Source organism: Euprymna scolopes, chromosome 11, assembly GCF_053919585.1.
Source record: "Euprymna scolopes isolate OS-2025 chromosome 11, ASM5391958v1, whole genome shotgun sequence".
Taxonomy (NCBI): domain Eukaryota; kingdom Metazoa; phylum Mollusca; class Cephalopoda; order Sepiida; family Sepiolidae; genus Euprymna; species Euprymna scolopes.
This window is the reverse complement of record NC_136492.1, coordinates 18,207,236-18,223,124: the sequence shown is the minus strand read 5'-3', so window position 1 is coordinate 18,223,124 and position 15,889 is coordinate 18,207,236. Positions and strand designations below refer to the sequence as shown.

The 15,889-nt window shown below is 35.1% G+C and overlaps 1 pseudogene; it reads right to left on the bottom strand.

The window, feature by feature from the left end:
- Positions 1–3,746: 3,746 nt before the first annotated feature.
- LOC145288512 (5S ribosomal RNA) lies at positions 3,747–3,864 on the bottom strand (annotated as a pseudogene).
- Positions 3,865–15,889: the final 12,025 nt, after the last annotated feature.

The following is a 15,889-nucleotide window of genomic DNA, read 5'->3' as shown; positions in this document are numbered from 1 at the left end:
TGTGGAATTGATCACGAGACCCTCTGCCCCTAACATTATGTCATCGTCTTCGAGTTAATCAATTTCTCAACTTGTTTTTGTTTTAAAAATCAAACATACCCATTCGTGATCCTCGATACATCTTCTATCATTATATGCAATCAGTTTTTTTTAAATAGTCAGCCATATAGGAGCCTATTCGTGACCACACACACACATTCAGCTTTATATCATATATATATATATATATATATATATATATATATATATATATATATATATATATATATAGTCATCCACATACAGTACTGTTTCGCTGTTTCACAGCTCATGCCGTATATAATATATCAGCCAAACACTACTGTGTTTGAATATATGGTTAAGTGGCAGTTTTAGTCATTTAAAACTGCTTTAAAGTTTCACCGCTCACTCATTTTTCGACCAAATTTCAAACAATTATTACAGTTTATAGATCACCTTCTCAGCTGTATTGTGAAAAGAAAATTTTTCAATTTTCGTTCAGTAAAACATGATGAATTTACTAATCGTAAAAAAAGTAAGGAAGTGAGCGACGTTTTTTACGACTGGTTTCCATAGCAACCACGTCGCTTTAGCGATTACTGTTGCTACCAATTCACTGCTCCTGCGAAAAGAGAAGTAACAAGTAAAACAGGGAGAATGAAAGCATGAAAGGGAGATAATTGGTGGATTTTATTGAAAGCAGACGAGTGCCGGACATTGTTATTACATATGTGCATGTTATGTTTATGGGAGCAAAAAAATAAGACTGAAATTAAACAAAGAACAAGTGAATTTACTGGAAGCCTTAAACAATCATGGATTACAATAGAAAAATTTGAGCATGAAAAGGAATATGGTTAAGCTTAAACAGGGAAAAGTAAAGGACTAGTTGTTAAAACTGGAAAAGAAAAGGACAAGATAGTCTAGTAAAAAATAGAATAAATTTATAACTTTAAATATTACAGCATTAAGAATTTTTCTTTTTAAATTCAATTTATAACATTATATAATCAATTCCTAATGCTGCATATAGCTACATGGTCTCTCTCCCATCCTCCGTCTCTAAGGGGATCAGCTCCACTGGGTCACTGTCTGACTGATCTGTGACTGTGACCGTCTGATTTCTGATTATCTCTTAACATCGAACCCCATTTCAATATATTGAGAATCTACTTTGTTTATGACGTCAGAAGTGTGCTGTTAACCAACATGACTAAATTTCACGTGGATTTTACATATGTCTGTCCAAACACACTTTTGGCAAACAAAGAATTCCCAATTTTAATTGTTCAGTATCTAACCCATTTTTAATCATTATCTATAGACTTGTGTTGTCCATTCTTTTAACTGACATATTTAATATCCAGTTATTTCTAAAAGAATTAACAATAGACTGCATTCCTAGAATTTCAATTATCCATTATCTTTTAACACTTACCTACAGTGTTCGATTCTAACCTTTTCCCAATATCATTTTCACTTATTTAGTCTGCCTTCTTACTTACATGAGAAGGGGATAGCCCTTTTTATGTAACAATTAGAGAGGAGTTTGATAGAGACGTTTTGCACACACATACTGATAAAGTCACTTTATATATATATATATATATATATATATATATACTAGCATTTAAGCCCAGTGTTGCCCGCATGTTTGGAGGTGTATGTTGAGAAAAAAAAAACAATAAAAAGGCGGTCAATTTTTTTAAATTTGACCTCTATTATGATCCCTTAACATTTATTGTTTGGGGTTCAAATCAAGTTATGAAGTTAGATTCATGTCCAAGGAACCTATATCTAAAATTTCAAGTGTTTAGATCCAAAATTGGCAGGGGAGTCTGGTAGAGTTCTCAAAGGTCAAATCGTTGAACTTTGACCCCTTAACAGCCAAATTTTAGGCCGAAAACGGATTACAAAGATGTTTTCAAATCTCAGTACCCTGTATATCAAATTTCGAGTCTGGACTGAAAATTGACAGTTATTGTGTAGGGAAATGTACACAGATATATATATATATATATATATATATATATATATATATATATATATATATATATATATATCCGTGTGCTAGAACGTTTTAGTCTTAAATACGTAGAATAAGCTTCTCTCTTTACATCATCAACATTCTAATTCACATTTATCATCAATTGAAATGAATGGCTCTCGTCTTCAGGAGGCCTCAAGTTTTGACAAGCTTCTGGGCTTGACCATTACTCCTGATCTTAAATGGAACACGTATATCAAATCTGTTGCCAAGGCCGCTGGAAAAATGGTGGGATCTTTCTATCGATCCAGTAGATATCTCACTGCTGATGCTATTCTCTACCTATATAAGAGCCAGGTACGTCCAAGGATGGAATACTGTTGCCACATCTGGGCAGGAGCTGCTAGAAAGGACTTGTCCTGCCTTGATAGAGTTCAAAATAGACTTCGTAGCCTCGTAGGAGATGTCCTTTTCTCCTCCTTGCAACCTCTATCTCACAGAAGAGATGTTGCGAGTTTGTCTCTGATGTATCGTTATTTTCATGGAAAGTGTTCAACTGAGCTTCAATCTATGGTCCCCCCTCGCCAAACTTTCACAAGAAACACTCGTCTAGTTGTAAACACTATCAATAATTTCCCCCACTCTTTATCTGTGCCTAAACCTAAGCGTAGATTCCATGAACAAAGCTTCTTTCTTAGAACTGCACGCCTGTGGAATTGTCTTCCGTTTTCCTGTCTTCCGTTTTCCTGCTTTCCGGCTGACTACAATATGGTTGTGTTCAAGTCTAACGTAAGTTCTTGATGAGCCGTTCCATATAAGTTATTAAATTTACCAAATTTTCATTACTAATGATTACTATATTGACCAATTTCTACTGTACACTCTTTAACCCTTATCCTTGAGTGGCCTCTGGGCCTTGATAATGTGGTGATGCCTTTGTAAAAAAAAAACAAACTATGCACAAATAGAATTCAGTGTATTAGACATAATAGTGAAATGAAACCAATCGTCTAATAAGAAACCATAAAGTAATTAATTAATGCCCGTTTTTCAAAGCTTTATGCAAATTAGTTGACCTTCATGTAGTCGCTCGCATGTCCATGACTGAGTATATTAAGAAGTTTGCTTTTAATAATTTTAAATGGGAAAAGTGGGCTTTTAATATCAATCTCAGGGCGAGAAAATAAGGGATATGGATAATAAAGAATACTGCTACAGCAATAATGGGTAGTGATCGTGGTATCTTTCTAGAAAGAGTTGCGCAATCTCCTGAATCTGTACTGCTTTGGTCCAGTGACAAGGAGAAGTGCTTCGGGACAAGATCAAAGTGTAGTATCTGTTCTTCAGATGCAACGTTGTTGTTCTTGGCCTTCGGGCCAAGATCAAAGTGTAGTATCTGTGCCGGCAGATACTGCAAGCTAGGACTAGCTATGACTAGCAAAGACCAGATGTGGGGGCAACCCCACATGCCTGACCTTTAACCAGCTCCCATTTCCCACCTCTCGGGAGCTGGTCCCCTTTTCCCCTTCCCCCTCCCTTCACTCCTCACATTAAAAATCGGCCTTGTGCCTAATTTGCTCGGTGGGGGAGCAAATAAATACCATCTGTTCTTCAGATGCTACACTTTAATTTCTTGTTCTCTGTCAGTGGAGGAGAAATCCTTCACGACTGAGACAATTTTTATTTTTGTTCCTTTTCTCCACGTTAAAAAACGACCCTGGTGTCTAACTCTGTCCCGTGGGGAGGCATTGTAAATAGGAACATACTGCACCTTGAATTCCCAAATGGTCACCCATTTTAGTACTGACCAGGCTCAACGCTGCTTAACTTTGATGATCTAACGGGAATCGGTGTGTCAACGTGATTATGCCGTATAAACTCCTCGCAAGTATAAATAATCAATTCACAAATATTTTTTTTTCTCATAAAACAATGGAGCAAGGAAAATTTGGAAATTGACATACCCAGTTACCGTATATACAGTGCTGAAGGATTTTGGCATCGAGTACCTATAGAAAGGACCATGTGAAGGTTGCCAACATCCTAATTAAAAGTGTTTCTGTGGAACGAACTGGATTTGAACCTGTTGTCAGCTGGGGATCGATATCGTTAACCATTAAGCTAGTAAAATTGGAAATCGACATACCCAGGTAAAATATAAATACTACTCAAAGACTTCATAATGCATTCATTTTGTATGATTCCAAAGATTCTATTGTTGGCATTGGTTTCCCTGATATCTTTCTAGTTAGAATTCTTTCTAGAAAAGGGACCATGTGCAGGCTGCCAACATCCTAAGTAAATGTGTTTCTGTGAAATGAACTGGAATCGAACCTGGCACCCCCAGGATGTCAGTTCACATCGTTAACAATTTAGTGGCCATAAACTAGTCTATATATTAATACAATGGTGTGTGTGTTATTTTGTGTTTTTTAAATCAGAACTTCACAAGAATCGATAGAAAATGAACTCTATCAAAGAAAATTGTCTATAATAATATATAGAAAATCTGCATAAATTAAAATATCATATTTAAGCGAATTTTACCACCGGGCTATGGTGGGCATCCCTGCTAGCTTAGATGTCTCTATTTACACTGAACATCCACAGAATACCAACATCAATATATTACATATGAAAGAATCCGCTGTGGAATTTCCACAGGTCTTGCTAGTAGAGAATTATTTATTTTGAAGAATTTTCGGTGCTTCTCCAATTCCACCCTAATATTTAAAAATTCTAATTGCAAAAAAAACTTTATCGGGGGTACTTACTTGTTAGGTTAAAAAAAGGTTGTACACAAAATTTTACCAAATATATCCAGCATTTTTGTTTTTAAAAAATAAAATTAAATCATCTCAGTGAAAATTTAGTAATCTAATCTTAACATGGAGAATAAAGCTTTGTTGACTCTTTGCTTGCTTGAATTAAAGTTTGAGTACTGCCACTTGACCTTAATAAGGTCAAAAATGCCTGATGAGAGATTTCACGGATAAAACTTGATTTTATTCTCTAAAAAAAGAAAAATACTGGATGAACTTGCTTAATTTTTAGTGCATTATCATTTTTAACTTAATAAGTAAGTACGTAATAAACATTTTGTGCCATTTTGTTTATTTTCTTTTTACAGGTAATTTTAAATATTGAGTTGAAAACTTTGTTTTTTCTTTTTACAAGGGAATCACCATTTATCAAGGCCCAGAGACCACTCGAGGATAAGGGTTAAAGAGTGTACCGTGGTCAAAAGGACAATATCATAGTAATCGTTAGTAGTGTAAATTTGGTAAATTGGATTACTTAAGGGGAACGGCTCATCAAGAACTTGTTTACATTGGACTTGAAGACGACCATATTATAGTCAGCTGGAAAGCAGGCAAACGGAAGAGAGTTCTACAGGTGTGCAGTTCTAAGAAAGAAGCTTTGTTCATGGAATCCACGTTTATGTTTGGCACAGATAAAGAGTGGGGGAAAGTATTGATTGTGGTTTCAATTAGCCGAGTGTTTCTTGTGAATGTTTGACGAGAGGGACGATAGATTGGAACTCGGACGAGCACTTGCCATGAAAATAACGGTAAAGTAGAGACAGGCTCGCAACGTCTCTTCTGTGGGAAAGGGGTTGCAGGGAAGAGAAAAGGACATCCCTCACTAGGCTACGAAGTCTATTTTGAACTCTGTCATGGCAGGATAAGATTCTAGCAGCTCCTGCCCAGATGTGGCAACAGTACTTCATCCTTGAACGTTCATTTCTATTACTCTTAACATTGAGGTGTGCTAATGAATGTCACGTGACTGATTTAGTGATTTCTTTCTTGTTTTTTTTTTTTTGACGATGTTCTACATTTCGTTTAAATACAAGGTGTGTTATATTTTTTGTTATATATAATTAAAAATGTTTTACCTGTATGTTTTATTTATTTATTCTATTTCTTTGTAGTCTACATCACGAAAGTATAAGATGGCCGCAAAATATGTATTTAAAGGATTGTTAATGTTCACTCTGAACAGGGTGCGGCAACCGTTTTGCTTTTATGGCTGGGTTGCATATTAATCAGTTTGAGGTCAGATATATGAAAACGAGGTCATGACATTGATATCTACTATTATATAAAAGGGCGCGTGTGCGTGTGCGTGGGGGAATCTAAAACGGCTGGGCCGACTTTCATGAAATTTCACACAAATGTATTTTAAGTATCTGGCAGTGTTCTTAGATAGGTTTTGTACAGAAATAGCTTCGATAAGTATCGATAATCTATATATCTATAAAAGTGAAAGTGTCTGTGTGTGTGTGTGTGTGTGTGTGTGTCTGTCTGTCTGTCTGTCTGTCTGTCTGTGTACATTTCCCTACGCAATAACTGTCAATTTTCAATCTACAGACTCGAAATTTGATATACAGGGTACTGAGATTTGGGAAAATCTTTGTAATCTGTTTTCGGCCAGAAATTTGGCTGTTAAGGGATCAAAGTTCAAGGATTTTACCTTTGAGAACTCTACCAAACTCCTCCGCCAATTTTGGGTCTAAACAATTGCAATTTTAGATATAGGTTCTTTGGACATGGGTCTAACTTAATAATTTGATTTGAGCTCAAAACAATAAATGTTAAAGGGTCATAATAGGGGTAAAAGTTAAAAAAAATTGACCGCTTTCCCCCCCCCCTCAAAATACACCTCCAAACACCCGGGCAACGCCGGGCTGAAATGCTAGTCGATAATAAAAAAAATCGGATGAAACAAGGAACAGGTGATTTTGACAATCGGCATATAAAATTAATGGTATGTTCTTTAATGTGACAGGGGTGCGTTCAAAATGAATGTCTCTGTTTAGAGCACAATTGAACCATGATACTTGACTTATCATTTTAAACTTAAATTAAAGTCATTATCATCGCACAAGCAGAAAGACTAAGCATATAAAATCCACAGTAAGTTTTTTGAGAGGCGCGTTCAAACTGAATGGACCATGATACTTGATTTTGCATTTTAAACTTTAATTCAAGCCATCTATATATATAAAAGCGAAAATGCATGTATGTATGTATGTATGTATGTATGTACGCTTCTCCTCGGTGTCCACAAAAGGCTTCTTTCAGAGAAGCGCTCGCTCGCTCGCTCGCTTCGCAACTTCTTAAAACTTTTTATATCATCTATAAATTGTAATATTTCACACTTAACTACGGAGCTCGCCTGTCTATTTAATTTTATTGACTTTCAAATGTTAATTATTCCACATTTCCTGCATCGGCACGCGTTACATTCGGTTTTCGGTATAAACAAAAAAGCAAAACTCGACTCTAATCACCGGCCCAGAGTCAGTGGTCTCTAGAGAGCTAAGTAACGTTTGCTCAATGTCGACTTCGTCATATCAGACGGTAGCTTTCATTTCGAGACGAGACACTCCCGCTAATAAACAGGGAGCTGGTTTTCCTCGAACTTAGTTAAAAACAAAAAAAACGATTTATTTATTTATTTATTTAAAAACTGTCCCGCACAAAATCCTAACTGCTGAATAGCTATCGCCGCCACGTCAATCAAAAACGCGCACGTGTCTTTTTTTTTTTCACACTTTACTATTTTCCAATTGTACGTCGTCAAGGCTTCAGTTTTTTTCACGGGCACCTGTCTTTTTTTCACATTTTCGGGTTTTTTTCACACACACCTACAAACACTCGGGCAACGCCGGGTACCCCTCGCTAGTTATATATAAAAATGATTTTATAAAATCAACAGCAAGTTCTCTACAGTGCAATGTAGACTACAATGTATTGTGGACTAAATCACTGCAGAGAGGCATGTGAAGCATATTCCTGATGCACCGTGATGGGTCCCCAACTAGAGCAGGCAATCAATTAATTGAAAAATGGTCGATTTTGCTGATTTCGATGACAATAAATATATAGAATTTGGAACATCCGTTGATCATCATTAAATCTCGGGTTGGGCTTATTTGCTAGTATAATATGTAAAGAAAAGTTTGGTCGATTCTGTAAGGTAGATCTAAATAGTAAGTTCTTTTCGCCTTAAAAGTACAGAGGGGTCGTAGAGAATACATTGTTGGGGTCCTGTTCAAGGCGTGGCCAGCTTAAGAATTCTCTACCATCTAGCTTTAGGTTGTTTGTCTAATAGAAACTACTGATCTCGCACTGGCTTCCCATTCTCACATAAACTTGTTACTTTTGATGCTTGAAGCGATTTTCATTGGTTGAAAATACTTTTAGTTAACATGTTCCCACATTGGGGAAGTGAGGAGGAAAATGAATCCCAACAAAGCAGAGAAAGAAAAAGGGTAGCAATTCAAGTCATTTTGCTTTTAAGCATTCGCCCCAATCGCATCTTCATTCGCTCATCACTGTAGGGGAATTAGGGAAACAACACCGGTTGTTAGCGATTTCCCTTGGCTTGATAAGCAGATAGCTGACGAGGGATTCAAGAAAGCACCTTCTCCCGTACGGTGGGTCAAAAATTATGTGAGAGAAAGCATGCAACTTCGCGAGGTAGAATACACTTATCCTCCATGTTAGATACAAGCCTTACATTATTAATGATAGTCTCCACTCAATGTGTGAGTTATGAACATTTGTATTGCTCTGCTATGCTGTGGTACATGTCCGTATTGCGTTTGTTAATGTGTTAATAAATGTCTATATTTGTACTTGAGTTCTTTCTAGTTATTATACGTAATTAGTAAATTATACGTAATTTATGCGCGTTTAGTATTTTCTGTTTCACATTAAGTTAACTATGAGTTAGTTATTATACATAATTTATGCTTGTTGACTATTTTATGTCTCAGATTAATTAAATTAATTATGAGTTAGTCATTACACGTAATACATTAAGTAGTTTCTGTATCAGATTAATTAAGTTAACTATGCGACGGCAATACGCCCAACACCATAAAATATTCTGCAGATTAGGAGAAAAAAATTGTTTTTGGCAAAGTTGCGGTCTTTATTCCGGGCATGGGTATAATTAAATTTTGGTGTTTTTAAGTAAGCATTTTTTAAATTTCATGATATTTGTAGATTCGTTTGTTTCTGTGATCATTTTCTCTGTTTCCTGATAACTCCTGAGTGCCACCTTGAATTGACTAAAAGTCATGGGTTTTTCTTTCTGGGTTATCACGGTGGTAAATGGCTTGAAATCACTCGGTAACCCTTTAAGAATCATGGAGATTAACTAACTGTCTCTGATAACTTCACCAGACATTTTTAAAGAATTTGCGGTTGTTTCGGCCCTTGTAATATAATCTGTAATCGTCTCGACTTCCATACGTTTTAGAAATGTCAGTTCAGTATATAAAGATATAATTTTAGGGTTTCCTTTCGATAAATAATGCTCTTAATATGTTCAATGCTTTGCAGCCATCGTCCAGGGTGTTTTTCATTACCAGTGATAGACTTCGGTCATGTAAACACTATATTAATTCCGCAAAGACAGTTGCATTCTTTTCAATAAAGTCGGGGTTATTTCTGTTTTCAGATTGTGCCTGAATTACTTTGTGTAACTGTTGGATTCGTAAATATCCCAAAAATTTCACTTGCTACAATTTGAATTTTGATTCTGATCCATCGAAATAAAGTTCCATGCCGGGTCAATAACCTCTTGAGTTGGAAATCATGTTTAGTTTCAAAAGAGTTTCCGATGGGTAATTATTCTATACAAGTCCTGGAGATGAAGAATTCTCAGTGGACAGCTGTTCTGTACAGGTTTCGGACTTTGTAATTTTGGGGCCAAAGAGCAAAAGATTCTTCTCGTGTTGACACAAAGAAAACATATGCAAGATTACTTTAAAAAAAAAAAAAAAAAAAAAAAAAGGTTTAATTTTTATGGAGCAATTCTGGTTTCTGATTGGTTGGTAGCAGAACGTGAATTAATTTGATTCGTCAGTTCCTAGCAGCAGCGTTTATAAATAGAATCTCCCAACATGTCCACCCTCCCAGGCCTTGCCACTGGGCTTTCCGGTGGAGTAAGTTTATTGCTTACTGCCTGAGGCACCCCGACCGGGGAATGCCGATGGGGTTACTCAGGCAATTTTTACAATTGCAGGAGTACCTCTCTTTTAGGGGAACCTGCTGGATCCCCACCTTCCGGCCTTGTGCCACATATTGCTGTGGTGGGCAGCAATTAAATCTCTACCCCATTATAAATCATTTTGATTTATAATGGGGTAGAGATTTAATTGCCTTTTGGGTTAAAATGGCTAAAATTGACATTTTTGTGCTTATTAAAAAAAAAATTGATGCCTTGGATTTTTATAAAACTTTCTGAAAAATTGTAACTAACTGATTTCTATATAATTTTGTTTGTCTATACTTCGTGATAACTCTTGGGTGTGCCCCAGGGGCTCTTTTAGGATTAATAAAAACATTCCATTTTTAGGACTATTTTACCATATTTGTCCAAAATTTTCTGTGTATGTCTATTTAGTAGTTTTACATGGTACTGAAGTCAAATTTAAATCCCTTGGAGATTTTGGGGGCTAAATAGGGGGAAGGGCAAATGATGGACTTAGTCATTTTTTTTTTTTTTTTTTTTTTTTGCATGGTGGAGAACTCAAATTTACATATGTTAAAGCCTAAAACTGCACCGTTTGTTCATTTTCACCAGGATTTGACGTTACCTGGGGACTTTTGGGGCTAAATGGGGGTGGGAGCAAATGCTGAACTTAGTGATTTTTTTTAATGCCTCGTTCACTGTGCACTCACGGGGGACTCATTCATGCTTCACTTGTTTTTTTACTAAAAGCACAATAGCAGTTGTTCTATTTAATGAATTTTCGTAATTTTTGGATATATTACTATTTTCGATATAATAATTAAGTACGTAATTACTGTTTTTACTTAAAATGATATATTTCAAAAATTGATTTGTCTACTTAACAAATTCGTGAAGTAAATGTACATTCCGTAAATTCATGATTAATTGCAAATTTCTTCATAAAAAACTTCAAAGCTGTTACAAAAATTAATTGCAAATCAATTCAAAATTATTCAAACACACTAATTTCCAACGTGATATTTATGAACTGACTTTCATGAAACGGCTGGTATTACAGTTTTTTTTAGCTATTAATTCTATCCTGGGTTTCATTGTCGATATGACACACTTCAAATTTAATTGAATAATTGATTTGTTTTTGAGGATGAAAAGTTAAGAGAATGCTGCTTCACATAAGTTGTTGCCATTTTCTAATATTACTGGAAATTTGGTGAAACTTTTTTGCCAAAAATTCTTTTTTTTTTTTTTTTTGTAACTGCTTTATATAATATTTTTTTTTTTTGTAACTGCTTTATATAATATTTTTTTTTTTTTAACTGTTTTATATAATATTTTTTTTTTTTTAACTGCTTTATATAATATTTTTTTTTTTTAACTGTTTTATATATTTTTTTTTTTTAACTGCTTTATATAATTTTTTTTTTTTTTTAACTGTTTTATATAATATTTTTTTTTTTAACTGTTTTATATAATATTTTTTTTTTTAACTGCTTTATATAATATTTTTTTTTTTAACTGTTTTATATAATATTTTTTTTTTTAACTGTTTTATATAATATTTTTTTTTTAACTGCTTTATATATATAGATTTACATTCGGCTCAGAATCAGTTGGTGACTCCATGATATTAGTATCGCGACCCACAGGTTGGAAACACAACACATAAAAATGTGAGTTGCATGTCTATATGCTAGTAGTAAGCGCAAAGTTTCTGTTTAAACCTGACCTTCGGGTTGGGATAACAGTGTAGTATCTGTTCTGATGCCACCCTAAGTTAATTCTGTCCTTAGTCAGTGAAGGGGAAAACTCTTCCAGACTAAGGCAATTTTTCTTATCCAGAGTGCTGCTTCATGGAAAGCTAGATATTATCCCCCCCTCCACATTAAAAACGACCTTGTGTTGGAATTTTTTTTTGTACCAATAATGGTGCATCCCCCCTCCCCGTTTACATTTATTATTGTTTATCTGGTTCTTATATATGATTTTTTGTATTTTGTATCCATTATGATTTTTAGTTTTGCATACTTTCGGTTTGTACGAAACTCCCTTTAATTTGGAGAAAAGGGAAATGCTAGCTCTGTGGTGACGTCATGAGCCCAGCGCGTATTTCGTCCACTTTTGAAATTCTGCTGAGTGAACGTGTTCATTGCCCGGCGCTGAAAATGGAATTTTGAAGAGCCTCCTTCAAAGAAGTAAACCCGGCAAGAAATTAATACCCGGCTGTGACGAGACAGACTTCTGGTAATTAACTATGTGGCTGCGGTCTTGCGCATATTTATTTTACAAGGAGTGGAATTTAAAGAAAATACCTTTTTACGTGACAAGGAATTATGGAATTTCCTATCCGGACAAGCGACGAGGTCTTGCTCCTGTAATACATGTGTGTCTCTACGGTTTGCATGCAACATGGAGGGAAGGAAAATTCTAAAAGAACTTTAAACAGAAAAAAAGAAAAAGGCACGTGCCTGACTGGCTTTCAATTGTGAGTACGCTCCTAAAATTAATTTCATATGCGAGTGTGATTAGGAGATACTACTATTTTGTACATTATTATTGTATTCGTTTATGGATACACACAACTTCTTTATAAGAACCAGTGTTGTTATTTTTTTCTTTACATGTTACTTTTTTCATAATATGTTACCTTGGCGTTTAAGTTTAATGTCCGCAAAGGGAAAAATTTGCAACTTATTGTAAATAAAGTTTCTTCTTCGTTTCAAATCAAGACCTTTATATTTTATTCTTTACCCCTTCCCCCTCTTTTGTTTCATGCTTTTTTTTTCAGCTTAGTTACTTTAGCGTCGAATTTATCTGGAAGCAAGATAAATTCCGACACTTGTGTTATATTTTGCTCTCGTGGACAAGCAAATAAATAGGAGTAGTAAATGCAAATGTCGCACGGAAGCAAAAAAAAAAAAACAAAAAAAACAAACTTTTTGAACACAACGAAAAGATTTATTTAACTGAAGAAAGTTGTGTCGAAGCGAAGAAAAAAAAAAATTCGACGCTTCTACACTATTGGGACGAAATTTCGGAAATCATAATATGGTATCTATGTATTCCTCGTATTTTTAAGATGATTATATCTAAAAATAACGAAAATCGATAAGGTAGAAAATAAAAGAAAGAATTTGATGAAAACGACCGTAAGACATAGGAGAGTTCAAAAGGGAGGTAATTTTTCGTTTTGGTTTAAACAAGATGGCCGAAATTTTTCACCTGCTAACACGATACAAGTTGAGTTTTTTTTTTAATAATTCAATAATATTCAGTTAATCTCGACTGCATAATTTGGAAGCTACCATTGTAACTTATTAGAATTGACAAAAAAAATCAGTAGAAACCATTGCTTTTTTGTTTTTTTTTTATCTGAAAACATTTATCGACTACAAAATCTCATCCCAATAGTGTAAAAGCGCCGAAATTTCTTTGGTCAGGCATCAGTCAGCAGTTATCTTCAAGCGAAAATCGTCAATATTGGAGCGTCCAGTAGTGTGTGCGGGGGGGGGGAGAATGGACGTCTTAACTCGCGTTAGTACAAGGGTTCTCTCTATACTCACCGACCATAATTTCTTCCTACGGGACCGAAGAAGTTCTTCAGGGTTCAGACGAAATTAATGCGCGCTGCAAGCTGATTGGTCAGTGTGTCACCAAATCACCCAGCAAGGACATTTACCTGCGAGAGAAAATAAGTGCTTATTTATGACTGCTATACACACACTTGCACACACATATTTATGTACAAACACATATACACACAAGCACGTGCGCGCACACACACACACACTTACAGTGTCCTCAATGATGCTGGGTTAAGTATGAGAAGGAAAAGATAACCAAATATCAAGGTCTTGCATACGACATGAAAAGAAATTGGAATCTCGGGAAGATCTCTATCGTTCCAGTAATTATTGGAGCAACAGAACTTATGAAAAAAGAATTTAAAAAATTATCTGGCAAATATACCCAGTGAACCAAGTACAAGAGAGATTCAAACAATTGAACTTAAAGGGACTGTTAGAATCTTAAAAAGATCTTGGTTGGAATATATAAGATAGCGGATAAATGTCTGGTATCCGATAGGATGCCCCATACCCAGTTTGAACAAACTGGTAAGAAAATTGAAAAACACATACACACACACAATCTTGACACAGTCAACGGTTGGCAAAGGATGATGGCAGATTGTCCCGATCCGACTCTGACCACCATCACTTTTTTGAATTTCTCAAAAATTCAGCCAGAAAAAAAAAAAAAAAAAAAAAGAACCAGCGACAACACTACCAAATGATTGACTTAATACCGTTTTTATTAAAAAGTCAGACTCAACAAAGCATAAACATCACTATTCAAGGATTATCAACACTTTTTGGCTCATTAATGCTTTGGCGGATTAATGCTAAAAAGTAAAAGGCTTTAATTGCTACCCTTTCTCCGCTTTGTTGAGGTTCACTCTCTTCATCAAATAAGTTGTCACAGGAACATGTGAACTCTAAGTATTTTCCAACCAATAGAAATTGTTTCAACCCCAAAAATGTAAACCAGTATATGTGAAAATAGTAAGCCAACGCATCTGTGTCAAAATATTAAACTGACACGCACTTCAAAATTCCTATAATGTTATGTGATGCTGGGGCAACATCGGGTGGTTTTGCTGATAGTCGATTCAGCACATCAACTATCATTATTAAAAAAGTAAAATGTTAGATAATGAACATTATTATTGTTTTGTAACTGTTATGTTGAAAAAAATATGCAGAGAGAATATTATTGAAAGAAAGGAATGTTTAGCAAAATATTTTGGTTAACTTAGAAACAAGGAAAGAATGTGGTGGACATAAGCAGAGTGGGTTTTCAAACCAATAGATAAAAACAATAAACTTGGCCAGAAAACGTGACTGAAGATCACATGCTGGATCTTTGTGTGGTCGAGGGACATAAGCAAAAAGGAATAGTTACATATATACAAAGAGATTTAGAAAGAGAGACAGAGCTAGAGAGAGGGCTAGACAGATGAAGAGAGATGGAGTGTTGCAGACAGGTTCTGTAATAGCCTTGTACGGGGGGGGGGTGAAGTAGAGTCTAAGACAAGCATGCAATCTCCCAACAAGGAAACAGTGAAATAAAAACTGTCTAAAAATATAATCGGAGACTCCTGGTCGTTTTGTTTGGAAGAAATGTTCATTTCAGCTTTTGGCAGATATATCATATACACGTACATATTATACCCCTACAACGTAACAACTCATCATATACACGTACATATTATACCCCCTACAACATAACAACTCATCATATACACGTACATATTATACCCCCTACAACGCAACAACTCATCATATACACGTACATATTATACCCCCTACAACATAACAACTCATCATATACACGTACATATCATACCCCCTACAACATAACAACTCACCATATACACGTACATATTATAACCCCTACAACATAACTCATCATATACACGTACATATTATACCCCCTACAATGCAACAACTCATCATATACACGTACATATTATACCCCCTACAACGTAACAATAAGACCTATTCAACAAAATCAGTTTTCTTCAGAATTTTCAGGCCGGCTTACCTTGAGCAAGACTCGAGATCTTCTTTACAACCCAATCCTTTCCTTTTGGAGCCAGGTGTTGCAAGGAGGGCGGAAAGGACTCAATGACTCACATAATTATTATTATTATAATAAGAATTAGTGTATAATTTTTCATTGAATAATTATTGTTAAAAAATTCAAAAACGAAAAAAAAACTTTTATATTCTTACTTCTTGTATAAAAATCTTTTGTTATAAATTTTTTTTTTTTCACAAATTTTTTTTACAAAACTATGTTTTAGGTAGCAATTGCTACCTGGTGTTCCTTTTATTTTCTTGAAAATTC